The sequence below is a fragment of the Oncorhynchus keta genome, chromosome 10, assembly GCF_023373465.1.
Source record: "Oncorhynchus keta strain PuntledgeMale-10-30-2019 chromosome 10, Oket_V2, whole genome shotgun sequence".
Taxonomy (NCBI): Eukaryota; Metazoa; Chordata; class Actinopteri; order Salmoniformes; family Salmonidae; genus Oncorhynchus; species Oncorhynchus keta.
Window position 1 is genome coordinate 3,817,477 of NC_068430.1, and position 13,085 is coordinate 3,830,561.

General features: G+C 42.9%; 1 protein-coding gene across 1 annotated transcript in view; it reads left to right on the top strand.

Annotated features, from left to right (window-relative positions):
* LOC118389598 (metabotropic glutamate receptor 7-like) overlaps window positions 1-13,085 on the top strand; it is a 410,239-nt gene that overhangs the window by 299,699 nt on the left and 97,455 nt on the right. The gene's annotated exons all lie outside the window — the stretch shown is intronic.

Consider the following 13,085-nt stretch of genomic DNA (forward strand, 5'->3'; position numbering starts at 1 on the left):
TACTCTGTTACGTTATCGTGCGCATGTTGAGTTTGTCTCTCCTAGTACTCTCTCCTCGTACTCTCTCCTCGTACTCTCTCCTCGTACTCTCTCCTAGTACTCTCTCCTCGTACTCTCTCCTCGTACTCTCTCCTCGTACTCTCTCCTAGTACTCTCTCCTAGTACTCTCTCCTAGTACTCTCTCCTCGTACTCTCTCCTCGTACTCTCTACTAGTTCAGTCCCCTCGTACTCTGTCTTCGTACTCTCTCCTAGTACTCTCTCCGAGTACTCTCTCCGAGTTCAGTCTCCTCGTACTCTAACCTCGTACTCTGTCCTAGGTCTCTCTCCTCGTACTCTCTCCTCGTACTCTCTCCTCGTACTCTCTCCTCGTACTCTCTCCTAGTACTCTCTCCTTGTACTCTCTCCTAGTTCAGTCTTCTTCTTTTTTCTTCTTCTGTGGATTTAATATGGCGATTGGCAACCAACTTTAATGTGTATTACTGCAACCGACTGGACTGTGGTTCTCGTTCATCTTTTATTCACCCACGTGTGTATATGTCTATATGCTCCTAAAAACCAGAGAGGAGATGGGAGAGGCAGGACTTGCAGTGCACCAGGCACTAAAATAAATGTACGCTCTATTATAGCGCCTGGCTATGCAGATGCTCATTGACGCGCGTGAGCAGTTTGGATGAAATGATTCATGCTTGCCGGTGTGGTCAGTCCAAGGAATCATACAACGGGTGGGTCTAATCCTGAATGCTGATTGGTTAAAACCACATTCCATTCCGTGTCAATTCCATAAATTACCACCGGCTAAATCTATGACTTTAAAATGCCTATTTGCTCTGTTACATCTGACTGCACAATTCACTGTCTCATCATCCCAGCCAGGCAATTTATAAACTTGATCTCCACTATAAAAAAACATCTCGACATTATCTCACTCATTATCTCTTATTTTAGACTAACATTTAGTTTTCAACAGCGGAGAATAAACCTTCCTGTCTGTCTCTCCGACATTTGCAAAATTGTTTCAAAATTCAAATTCGATCTATAGTAATGAACGTGTCGGGAGTTGAGACGAGACAGACAGACAGGCAGGCAGCGCTTCTCAGCCAGTCAAAATCAAGAATTAGCTGGCCATTTATAGGGAATAGGATGCCATTTATAGGAAGCCATTATTAGGGAATAGCATGCCATTTATAGGGAATAGCGTGCCATTTATAGGGAATAGCGTGCCATTTATAGGGAATAGGGTGCCATTTTAAACTTAAATTCACCTTTATTTAAACAGGTAGCCCAGTTGAGAACAAGTTCTCATTTATAACTGCGACCTGGCCGAGATAAAGCAAAGCAGTGTGACAAAGAACAACAACACAGAGTTGCACATAAACAAACGTACAGTCAATAACATAATAGAAAAATCTTTATACAGTGTGTGCAAAAGGCAATAAATAGGCCATAGTAGCGAAGTAATTAGAATTTAGCAAATGAACACTGGAGAGATAGATTTGCAGATGATGATGTGCAAGTAGAAATACTGGTGTGCAAAAGAGCAGAAAAAGTACATAAAAACAATATGAGGTAGATAGTTGGATGGGCTACTATGAGGTAGATAGTTGGATGGGCTATTTACAGATGGGCTGTGTACAGGTGCTGCGATCAGTAAGCTGATCAGATAGCTGATGCTTAAAGTTAGTGAGGGAGATAGAAGTCTTAAACTTCAGCAATTCTTGCAATTCGTTCCAGTCATTGGCAGCAGAGAACTGGAAGGAAAGGCAGCCAAAGGAGGTGTTGGCTTTGGGGGTGACCAGTGAGATATCCCTACTGGAGCGCGTGCTACAGGTGGGTGCTGCTATGGTGACCAGTGAGCTGAGATAAGGCGGAGCTTTACCTAGCAAAGACTTATAGATGACCTGGAGCCAGTGGGTCTGGCGACGAATAAGTAGCGAGGGCCAACCAATGAGAGCATACAGGTCACAGTGGTGGGTGGTATATGGGGCTTTAGTGACAAAACAGATGGCACTGTGATAGACTCCATCCAGTTTGCTGAGTAGAGTGTTGGAGGCTATTTTGTAAATGACATCGCTGAGGTCGAGTATCGGTAGGTTGGTCAGTTTTACGAGGGTACGTCTGCTAAATGACTTAAATGTAAATGTAAATGTACGTTTGACAGCGTGAGTGAAGGAGGCTTGTTGTGAAATAGGAAGCCGATTCTAGTTTCTAGATCAAGGAATCACCAGCAGCAAGAGCGACCTCATTGATATATACAGAGAAAAGAGTCGGCCAGAGAATTGAACCCTGTGGTACCCCCATAGAGACTGCCAGAGATCCGGACAACAGGCCCTCCAATTTGACACACTGAACTCTATCTGAGAAGTAGTTGGTGAACCAGGCGAGGCAATCATTTGAGAAACCAAGGCTATTGAGTCTGCCGATAAGAATACGGTGATTGACAGAGTCGAAAGTCTTGGCCAGGTCAATGAAGACAGCTGCACAGTACTGTCTTTTATCGATGGCGGTTATGATATTGTTTAGTACCTTAAGCATGGCTGAGGTGCACAGCTCAGAAACCAGATTGCACAGCGGAGAAGGTATGTTGGGATTTGAAATGGTCAGTAATCTGTTTGTTAACTTGGCTTTCGAAGACTTTGGAAAGGCAGGGCAGGAAGGATGTCAGCTCGGGGGTTTGAACTCACAACCTTCCGGTTACTAGTCCAACGCTCTAACCACTAGGCTACGCTCTAACCACTAGGCTACGCTGCCGCCCCGAGGTGCTCTTGTTCTCCATGGACTTTACAGTGTCCCAGAACTTTTTGGAGTTAGAGCTACAGGATGCAAATTTCTGTTTGAAAAATATAGTTTTCTTTGCTTTCAGAAATGACTGTGTGTATTGGTTCCTGACTTGAACAGTTTAATATCGCGGGGACTATTCGATGCTTGTGCCATACGCCACACAATGTTTTTGTGCTTGTCGAGGGCTTTCAGGTCTGGAGTGAACCAAAGGCTATATCTGTTCTTGGTTGTACATTTTTTGAAATGGGCATGCTAATTTAAGATTGTGAGGAAATTACTTTTAAAGAACAACCAGGCATCTTCTACTGACCGGATGAGGTCAATATCGTTCCAGGATACCCGGGCCAGGTCGATTAGAAAGGCCTGCTCGCTTTGAATAGGGTGCCATTTATAAGGAATAGGGTGCCATTTATAAGGAATAGGAATAGGGTGCCATTTATAAGGAATAGGGTGCCATTTATAAGGAATAGGGTGCCATTTATAAGGAGTAGGGTGCCATGTATAAGGAATAGGAATAGGGTGCCATTTATAAGGAGTAGGGTGCCATTTATAAGGAGTAGGGTGCCATTTATAAGGAGTAGAGTGCCATTTATAAGGAATAGGAATAGGGTGCCATTTATAAGGAGTAGGGTGCCATTTATAAGGAATAGGGTGCCATTTATAAGGAATAGGAAAAGGGTGCCATTTATAAGGAAAAGGGTGCCATTTATAAGGAATAGGAATAGGGTGCCATTTATAAAGAGTAGGGTGCCATTTATAAGGAATAGGAATAGGGTGCCATTTATAAGGAATAGGGTGCCATTTATAAGGAATAGGAATAGGGTGCCATTTATAAGGAATAGGAATAGGGTGCCATTTATAAGGAGTATGGTGCCATTTATAAGGAATAGGGTGCCATTTATAAGGAATAGGAATAGGGTGCCATTTATAAGGACTAGGGTGCCATTTATAAGGAATAGGAATAGGGTGCCATTTATAAGGAATATGAATAGGGTGCCATTTATAAGGAATACGGTGCCATTTATAAGGAATAGCGTGCCATTTATAAGGAATAGGGTGCCATTTATAAGGAATAGCGTGCCATTTATAAGGAATAGGGTTCCATTTATAAGGAATAGGGTTCCATTTATAAGGAATAGCGTGCCATTTATAAGGAATAGGGTTCCATTTATAAGGAATAGGGTGCCATTTATAAGGAATAGTGTGCTATTTGGTAGGCAGTGACATTTCAAACTTGCTATTGGGCTGGCGACACATGGAGCTGTGGAAACAGATCAACGTAGATTATAGCATGTTTGTTATTTTGTGCTCATTAATGTAAAGAGGAAGAGATTGATAATGTTAATAACTGCTAGACTTGTCCCTTGGTATAATACCCAGGAAGCGGTGCAACTTGACATGATGGTAAAGGGCCAAGGGCCACACCCTCTCATGCAATGTCATGCCAATTAGCCACTTTGTGGCGCTATAATAAGCGATTGAAAATGCAACTTTAAAAGGTCATGCCCGTGCGACCTAGAGGGTGAAAATCTAGTACGGAACAAGGAAGGAACAAGGAACAAATTTGCCTCATGGACCGTTCAGGTCCTCCATTTAGAATTTTGTGAAAAACATTTTAACCAATACTCCTCTGGCACCGAATGACCAATCGGCCCAAAAGTTGATAGATGTCATCTGTGGACCAAGCTCTCACAATGTTTTTTTTTTCTTCCAGGATAGCATGTCAAACAATGTGACCAATAAACATTCACGTGGGCGTGGTCTGGCACACAAATGTGTTTTTGTAACAAAAACAAGGTAACACATGTTCCACAAAAAAAAACTGTCAAGACTCAACTTATCACATTCAGATCGACCACTAGGTGGCGCTATAACGGGCATCTGTTTATCTCTCTTGATCTGTTTGACTCAGAGTGACGAAATGTGTCTCAAAGTATATTATTATTATTATTTTTTTAAATGTATTTGTTGAATCTTTTATAAACAATACAACGTACAACGTACACATACTAACGACAACGGGATATCTATCTAACTTTTACTGTATGGTTCAGTTTGGCCACATGTTGATGCTGATGGACAGAATAAAATAGTTCATAAAATGGCAGCCAGTATTGTTTGAGCTTCTTGTATCTGAAGTTCTAAAGATGTACCAAACTTGGTGCTGATTGGTCCAGCGGTTCTGGAGAAGAATGTTTTAACCTCTTAAAGTCAACGTCATGAAAACATTTACAAAATTCTTGAAAAGCGTTATGCTCTGATCTGTTGGATTTAGAACTCTGATATTTGGCAAGTGTGGTAAGGAGTAAAGAAATAGCTCATCCAATGTGTCAACTTCTCTCGCCCGATGGTGGCAAATATGGCCCACAGCTTGAACCCCGTCATAGCTGCTTGTAGCTATTTATGTATTTGTAACTTGTAATGTTCACCCTACCAACACTTGTATTATAGCTCTAACAGCAGGGCCTTTGCTTTTCGATCCCCAAATCGATTTGGCATGCTTTATGGAATACCATGTACACAGTTCATTTGTCATCCTTGCCAGGATCTCAAGGGAACTCTGTGTATCTGCGTCCCAAACTGGTACCTTATTCCTTATGCAGTGCACTAAATAGACAACATGGGTGCCGTTTGGGACACAGCCTATGTCCCTGGCATGATTTCATCTCTCCCCGGTCTCCCCGGACACTAAGGATGAGTCACGGATGACTCCAGCTCCAGACTCCAAGGACGGGCCCCTTAGCTCCCCGTGAAAATGTCATCTCTGCATCATTATGCCCAGTGTGGGGAATAGGCTGTAGGGCTCAATGACTGAACCACTCGGACAAGGGGTGTTTGGGATTATGGGACTGGCAAAGACACAAAGTCAAATGAAGTAGTCTTAGTTTGTCATTTTGAGCTACTAGATGTCTAGGTAGGGTTTTTACTGCTGAAGTTAAACAGCGGAGATCACGCTACATAGAACATGAACTGTTACTTAATCCGTCTTGAATGCACACTTACATCTACAGAGATAGAGAAATGAAGACAGAGTGTTCGAGAGAGCAAGAGAGAGAGAGGGAGAGGGGAGAGGGGAGAGGGGAGGGAGAGAGAGAGAGAGAGAGAGAGAGAGAGAGAGAGAGAGAGAGAGAGAGAGAGAGAGAGAGAGGGAGAGAGAGAGAGAGAGAGAGAGAGAGAGAGAGAGAGAGAGAGAGAGAGAGAGAGAGAGAGAGAGAGAGAGAGAGAGAGAGAGAGAGAGAGAGAGAGAGAGAGAGAGAGAGAGAGAGAGAGAATCGAAAGACAGGAAGCGCTGCTCTGAGATCAGCTTTCTCCATTAAAATATTACCTTAACGTTAGAATGATTTCACAATACTGACAACAGATCAGCTCACAGAGAGATTATTCCATCTAATGCTGCGGCTTATTCTAATGCTTACCCAATACAAATGACTTAAATCACCGATTCATCACATCAGGTCACATTTTAGGCTACATGTCACAAAATATTGTATATTGGGACAAATTAAGTAGCAAAACTGATTGAATATATAAGGTATTTAAATATGTTTGATTTCAATGCAGTCATCTAGGTTTTCATTTGAAGCATATTTCATTTGTATTAAAAGACCTAGGTTACTTTTTATTTGTAGTGAACTTTGTTCTGAGGTCATCGCAGGTCACAGAGAGAAGGATAAACCCACGTGGTCCTTCTGTGGCTCAGTTGGTAGAGCATGGCGCTTGTAACGCCAGGGTAGTGGGTTCGATTCCCGGGACCACCCATACGTAGAATGTATGCACACATGACTGTAAGTCGCTTTGGATAAAAGCGTCTGATAAATGGCATATATTATATTATTATTTTATGTTTAACCTGTTACTCCTACCCCCTACTTTTTCGAACATTCTGTTAAAAATCGCGCAACATTTCAGCGTCCTGCTACTCATGCCAGGAATATAGTATATGCATATGATTAGTATGTGTGGATAGAAAACAGTCAGACGTTTATAAAACGGGTTAAATCACGGCTGTGACTATAACAGAACGTGCGTTTCATGGAAAAGCGCAGGAAAATCTGATCACTGAAAATGGGAAAATATATCCATGCGCGACACACGATGTCAACAGTCTTGTCATTTGCCTAGGATTTGTTTCTTGGTCAAACGGACACGAGGCAGCGCATTTCTTCCGTTTTGGCTGAGATTTACCCGGACATTATTTCCAGACGTACAGCTATAGAATATACATCGCCTTGTGATCAATTTGATCGATTATTAACGTTTACTAATACCTAAAGTTGCATTACAAAAGTATTTTGAAGTGTTTTGTGAAAGTTTATCGTCGACTTTTTTAATTTTAAAAAATGACGTTACGTTATAAAACACTATTTTTTTCCTTGATCACACAGTCTTCATAGATCGATATCTAGGCTATATATATGGACCAATTTAAACGAAAAAAAAGACCCAATAGTTATGTTAATGGGACATCTAGGAGTGCCAACAAAGATTGTCAAAGGTAATGAATGTTTTATATTTTATTTGTGCGTTTTGTGTAGCGCCGACTGTGCTAATTATTTTGTTTACGTCCCCTGCGGGTCTTTTGGGGTGTTACATGCTATCAGATAATAGCTTCTCATGCTTTCGTCGAAAAGCATTTTAAAAATCTGACTTGTTGCCTGGATTCACAACGAGTGTAGCTTTAATTCAATACCCTGCATGTGTAGTTTAATGAACGTTTCAGTTTTAACGAGTGCTATTAGCATTTAGCGTAGCGCATTTGCATTTCCAGATGTCTAGATGGGACGCCTGCGTGTCGAGGTAGGAGTAAGAGGTTAATGGAGATCTAATGTGTATTGAGTGACACGTGAGGGCAACAAAAATAAATAAATAATCTTTACGATCCACTTAGCTGATCAACCAGTGATCTGAGGCAGGCGATTACCAGTGTTTTCAAGTGTAAAGTTAATAACAACGGTTTTGGGAAACCAGCTACAGAGATTTTAACAACGATGAACTTAGCTTTAAGATGCTTTTTGGGAACCCAGGCCCAGTCTCACTGGGTTCTGATCAAATGTTGCATAGGACGTACAGTGCCATTTCGGACACCAACTCAGGGATATTGGGTATAGGTAGAGATGGAAGGAGAGAGAGGCCGCAACTAACTGGAGTGAGTTTAATTTCTTCATGTTTCAAGCAGATCCAACCATTTAATAATTCATGGATGTTACACAATCTTCATTTGCCTGGGCTTAAATTAGCATTTTCTTTAAAAAAAAAAACTTTTTAGGCTTTTAAGCTGTCTAATGTCTCTCTGGTTTAAATGTACCTCGGCTCTGACACTCTGTAGTTTTCAACACGGAGGGAATTTAACCCCAGTGCTCTAACAAGCATTGATACGATTTCTTTCTCTGCTCAGTATGAATTAATAACTTGAGTATGTCTGATACTGTCACACTCTTCAGATCTGGAGAACTATTTCATGTTTGAGTGATATGATCATCTCTGTCATCTCTATTAGCAGCAATGATCATTGATCTTGATCTCATCAACTGGGATTCCTACGGAACTTTCAGGCTCAGCTTGTTTCCCCAATCTTCCCTATATACTGCACTATTTCTGACCACCAGAGCCCATAGGGATAATGCACTACTTATGACTAGGGTCCATAGGGATAATGCACTACTTATGACCACCAGGGCCCATAGGGATAATGCACTATTTCTGACCACCAGGGCCCATAGGGATAATGCACTACTTATGACTAGGGTCCATAGGGATAATGCACTACTTATGACTAGGGTCCATAGGGATAATGCACTACTTATGACTAGGGTCCATAGGGATAATGCACTACTTATGACTAGGGTCAATAGGGTTAATGCACTACTTCTGACCAGGGTCCATAGGGATAATGCACTACTCATGACCAGGGTCCATAGGGATAATGCACTACTTATGACCAGGGCCCATAGGGATAATGCACTACTTCTGACCAGGGCCCATAGGGATAATGCACTACTTCTGACCAGGGTCCATAGGGATAATGCACTACTCATGACCAGGGTCCATAGGGATAATGCACTACTTATGACCAGGGTTCATAGGGATAATGCACTACTTCTGACCACCAGGGCCCATAGGGATAATGCACTACTCATGACCAGGGTCCATAGGGATAATGCACTACTTATGACCAGGGTCCATAGGGATAATGCACTACTTATGACCAGGGTCCATAGGGATAATGCACTACTCATGACCAGGGTCCATAGGGATAATGCACTACTTATGACCAGGGTCCATAGGGATAATGCACTACTTCTGACCAGGGCCCATAGGGATAATGCACTACTTCTGACCACCAGGGCCCACAGGGATAATGCACTACTTCCGATGATCACTAGTGGGTGCACAACATTGTTTTCTCTGGCAATTTTTGTATTTAACTAGGCAAGTCAGTTAATATAGAATAAATTGTTATTTACAATGATGGCCAAGGAGCTGTGGGTTAACTGCCTGTTCAGGGGCGGGGGCAGAATGACATGATTTGATCTTGCAACCTCTCGGTGACTAGTCAATGCGCTAACCACTAGGTTACCTGCCATACATGTCTCCCGAACTAACGTATGTAAAGTCGTGCCTTATAAGAGGTTATATTTGTTGCACCTGTCAGTGAAAATGATGTACCAAATTAAAAAAGTATTTGGTAGCATCATCAATTAACAATGTGTAGGGGACAGATTGGAGTGGCATCAAGTCTTAAACCTTTAAACCTTTTCCATGTCCTTCTGATCTGTTTAGCCCTGTAGTTGCTGCCAGTTTGGAAGCCTTTGTCAAGGCCTCTAGAACTGTAAGTGTTATAAAAGCCAACCTGCTGGTACCAATCCCATCCAACCTGTTTGTACCAATCCCATCCAACCTGTTTGTACCAATCCCATCCAACCTGTTTGTACCAATCTCATCCAACCTGCTTGTACCAATCCCATCCAACCTGTTTCCCATCCAACCTGTACCAATCCCATCCAACCTGCTGGTACCAATCCCAACCTGCTGGTACAACCTGCTTTTGTACCAATCCCATCCAACCTGTTTGTACCAATCTCATCCAACCTGCTGGTACCAATCCCATCCAACCTGTTTGTACCAATCCCATCCAACCTGCTGGTACCAATCCCAACCAACCTGCTGGTACCAATCCCATCCAACCTGCTGGTACCAATCCCATCCAACCTGCTTGTACCAATCCCATCCAACCTGCTGGTACCAATCCCATCCAACCTGCTTGTACCAATCCCATCCAACCTGCTTGTACCAATCCCATCCAACCTGTTTGTACCAATCCCATCCAACCTGCTTGTACCAATCCCATCCAACCTGCTGGTACCAATCCCATCCAACCTGCTTGTACCAATCCCATCCAACCTGCTGGTACCAATCCCATCCAACCTGCTTGTACCAATCCCATCCAACCTGCTTGTACCAATCCCATCCAACCTGCTTGTACCAATCCCATCCAACCTGCTGGTACCAATCCCATCCAACCTGCTTGTACCAATCCCATCCAACCTGCTTGTACCAATCCCATCCAACCTGCTGGTACCAATCCCATCCAACCTGCTTGTACCAATCCCATCCAATAACAGTAAATACAGTGAAACACAAACCCCAATCCCCTCACTGAATTTCATCCATCCATCCATTCATTCATCCATTCATTACATTTACACTAGCATTAACGTTTTACAGTATAATACAGTAAATTATATGGAATTGTACCTTGTGTCATTACACAGTACTTGATTGGTACAGTATTTAGATTACAGTAGGTCTGCTGATTACGTCTGCTGAGTTACCTGTAAGTTACTGTCAAATGCACAGCATCCCCTTAAAACTGTGACTGAGGATGAGTCAAATGTTTGTTACCCTCGGGAGACAAGGACTTTGACTGCCAAAACTGTCTCCTGAATCAATCAATTTACTCCCAATTTTGTAATATCCAATTGGTAGTTACAGTCTTGTCCCATTGCTGCAACTCCCTTACGATCTCGGGAGAGGTGAAGGTTGAGAGCCGTGTAACCTCTGAAACAAACCCAGCCAAGCCGCATTTCTTCTTGACACAATGGTCGCTTAACACCAATGTGTCGGTGGAAACATTGTACATCCGGCGACCGTGTCAGTGTGCATGCGCCCGGCCCGCTACAAGGACTACTACTGCTAGAGCGCGATGGGACAAGGACATCCCGGGCCGGACAAACCCTCCCCTAACTCGGATGATGCTGGGCCAATTGTGCGTTGCCTCGTGGGTCTCCCGGGTTGCGGCCGGCTGCGACATAGGATCTGTAGTAATGCAAGGCCTTAGACCGCTGCGCCACTCTGGAGGCTCACACGTGTCCTCTTAGTCTAGGAGAGGTTCCACCAGAGTTTGTCCTGTTATTGTTTTTTTGGGATCCCCATTAGCCGACGCCATTGGTGACAGCTAGTCTTACTGTGGGCTGGCATGTAACGAAAAAGACTTTACAGACAAAAGTCTGCAATTTACATATACAGTTGAAGTCGGATGTTTACATATACACCTTAGCCAAATGCACTTAAACTCAGCATTTCACAATTCCTCCTGCAACAAAGCAACCCCACAACCATTGTGCTTCACAGTTGGGATGGTGTTCTTCGGCTTGCAAGCCATCCCCTTTTTCCTCCAAATGTAATGATGGTCATTATGCCCAAACAGTTCTATTTTTGTTCCATCAGACCAGAGGACATTTCTCCCAAATGTACGATCTTTGTCCCGATATACAGTTGAAACCGAATTCTGGCTTTTTTTATGGTGGTTTTGGAACAGTGGCTTCTTCCTTGCTGAGCGGCCTTTCAGGTTATGTCGATATAGGACTCGTTTTACTGCGGATAAAGATATTTTTGTACCTTTTTCCTCCAGCATCTTCACAATGTTCTTTACTGTTGTTCTGGGAATGATTTGCACTTTTCGCACCAAGGTACGTTCATCTCTAGGAGACAGAACAAGTCTCCTTTCTGAGAGGTATGACAGCTGTGTGGTACCATGGTGTTTATACTTGCATACTATTGTTTGTACAGATGAACGTTGTACCTTCAGGCATTTGGAAATTGCCCCCAGGGATAAACCAGACGTGTGGAGGTCTGCAATTTTTTTTGGAGGTCTTGGCTGATTTCTTTTGATTTTCCCATGATGTCAAGCAAAGAGGCAATGACTCCAATTGAGGTCAATTAGCCTATCAGAAGCTTCTAAAGTAATTCTAAATAATTTTCTGGAATTTTCCAAGCTGTTTAAAAGCACAGTCCGAGTGTATGTAAACTTATGACCCACTGGAATTGTGATACAGTGAATTATAAGTGAATTAATCTGTAAACAATTGTAGAAAAGTATAAACTGAGCAGTATAATAAGAGTCTGGTAGCATCAGTTACAGTATTGTGTGTGTGTGTGTGTGTGTGTGTGTGTGTGTGTGTGTGTGTGTGTGTGTGTGTGTGTGTGTGTGTGTGTGTGTGTGTGTGTGTGTGTGTGTGTGTGTGTGTGTGTGTGTGTGTGTGTGTGTGTGTGTGTGTGTGTGTGTGTGTGTGTGTGTGTACTGGCCATCTACACCACTCGCTGGAGGGCCTTGCGGTCGTGGATTGAAGCAATTATCATACCAGGCCGTGATACAACCAGTCAGGACGCTCTCGGTGATGCAGTGTTAGTATTTGGAGAGGAGCCGGGGCGGAATGCCATATTTCTTTAGCCGCTTAGGAAGTAGAGATGCTGTAAGTGCCTCTTGACAAGAGTGGTAGAGTTGTTGGTTCATGGTGATGTGGATGCTGAGGAACTTAAAACTGTTTACTCTCTCTACTGCAGTCCCATTAATGTGTACTGGTTTTCTCTCTACTACAGTCCCATTGATGTGTACTGGTTTTCTCTCTACTGCAGTCCCATTAATGTGTACTGGTTTTCTCTCTACTGCAGTCCCATTAATGTGTACTGGTTTTCTCTCTACTGCAGTCCCATTAATGTGTACTGGTTTTCTCTCTACTGCAGTCCCATTAATGTGTACTGGTTTTCTCTCTACTGCAGTCCCATTAATGTGTACTGGTTTTCTCTCTACTGCAGTCCTATTGATGTGTACTGGTTTTCTCTCTAGTCCCATTGATGTGTACAGTCCCATGCAGTCCCATTGATGTGTACTGGTTTTCTCTCTACTGCAGTCCTATTGATGTGTACTGGTTTTCTCTCTAGTCCCATTGATGTGTACAGTCCTATTGATGTGTACTGGTTTTCTCTCTACCAGTCCCATTGATGTGTGGTTTTCTCTACTGCAGTC